The sequence below is a fragment of the Octodon degus genome, unplaced genomic scaffold (assembly GCF_000260255.1).
Source record: "Octodon degus isolate 3935 unplaced genomic scaffold, OctDeg1.0 scaffold00104, whole genome shotgun sequence".
Taxonomy (NCBI): Eukaryota; Metazoa; Chordata; class Mammalia; order Rodentia; family Octodontidae; genus Octodon; species Octodon degus.
In genome coordinates this window covers 4676973-4678989 of record NW_004524680.1, presented here as the reverse complement: position 1 = coordinate 4678989, position 2017 = coordinate 4676973, and positions in this window count along the sequence as shown.

Genomic DNA, 2017 nt, shown 5'->3' with positions numbered 1-2017 from the left:
CAATTTTCAATCCATTAAAAATTAAAAAAATAAATAACTGATTGCTTGTTTTCTTGAATTCAAAAAAGAAACGCTGAGTCTGGCCAGCACTTCCTCGGGCTACTGCCTGCTGGCTCCATAAGCAGAACTCACCTGTGCTGCTCTAAGTTGGGTCCAAGGGGCCTCAGCAAATGGAAACCCATGGAGCGGTCTCCAGCGCTGCATGCAGGTTGGGAGGGGAGGGCTGTGCCGGACTGGGGACAGATGCAGTCCTGAGCATTCTGTGGTCAGCGTGGTGGCAACAAGTCACCCAAGCAAGGTGAGCTGTGGTGTCCTCAGACTCAAGAGCCTGTTGCCCCACAATTGGACCCTCAGCAATTTCTGCAGCATCAGGCTGACTGCTTCCAGGATCTCAGGTCCTACAAGCTCTGGACCCTGGACTAGAAAAAGCTTTCATCTAGCTTCAAGAGAACCCCAGGGCTGGAGCCTGAGGCTTCCTTTCCCTATCTGAGGCCCAGGTAAATGGCCCTGGTCAGCAATTTTTGTGAGATATACATTCTTGATTGAAGAGTGACCACTTCCTAGTACAGCACATAGCTGGCTCTCGCAGAGATCTGGATCTGCCGTCTGCTTTCTATCTCATCTCCAGGATTCAGAAGGGATCTCCTCCAGCCTTTCACCATATGTCGTGGCCTTCAGCTCACTGTGTGGCCCAGACTGGGCTTGAACTCACAATAATCTTCCAGCCACATCTCCCAAATGCTGGGATTATAGACATTTGCTACCTTTTTTTAAAAAAAAAGTTTTTAAAAAGTCAATTCTTCTAAGTGAATGTAAATATGATGTATTATGGACATACGCTAGTTAGAAAAATAACACACACTGAAAAATATAAAAGAGTCCCGTTTCTCCCTACTTGCTGTTGCTGTCTTCCACTGCCGTGAAGTATTGCCCCTCTGCCATGGGCCATGATGCTTTGGAACCAGCTCATTATGGACTGAAATTTCTACAAACTGCAAGCTAAATAAGCCTTTCCTCCCTCAACTTTGGGGGTTGAGTATTTTGTCCCTGCAGTGAGAAAAGTAACTAAGATACTAATTGACTAAGGAAGCTCCAAGGCGGGGGCACCCCAGAAAAGTCACTCGGCCATCACACACCAGCACCTCAGTCAGGGGCACATGGCTCATCCCGGCCGCGGCTCCCACCCGGACAGTCTTCAGCAGCAGGAGTTCGCCTTGAGAGAGACCCAGGGCAGAGAGTTTCAGCCCTGCGGTGCTCGTGTCTCAGGCACAGCACACAGGCTGTCACAGCCAGGGGACCCTATAAGGTGCTCAGGAGGTGTGAAGGGGAGGAGAAGCCATGTGTGAGGAGCGGCTGTGTGGCTTTAGCACACTGTCAGGTCCTCTGGGCCTCCGGTTCACATAAACTGCAAACTGGAGCTGGCAGAAGTGTCAACAATGGCGACAGTGGTGGTGTTATAAGAGCTTCAGTGAGTAGATTATTCAGCACTTATATCCCGCATTTTATGAGTCCAACATGAATGAAAACATTTTATTGATAGTCAAGTGGATGTGCAGAAAATTGAGGACTCTTGCCTCAGGATATTGGGGAGAAAATGCAAAGAGATGCTCTGAGTGACTCCTCTCTGAACCCCTCCATGTTCATCCTCAATGCAACACACACACACACACACACACACACACACACACACAATCTGTGCCTTTGGTATGCTCAGTGTCAGCCCTGTAATCTCCTATGCCTAAAAATTAAAAAAAAAAAAAAAAAAAAGATTCATAGTAGGGCTGGCCAGATAGCTCAGCAGATTAAAGCACCTGCTTAGGCTCTTGCAGGGACCAGGATTCGAGATATCCGACCAAGCCCAGGAACTGCGAGTGTGGGGGGGAGCTTCTGCTCAGTCCTGTGCCCACCCGCCACTCCAAGCCCAGGCCTGCCACATAAGAGGCCTTTGCCCTTGTTATCCAGACCTCCCTTGGCTGGCCAGACCCAGCACAGCCTGCCATCTGAGTAAGAACTTCTG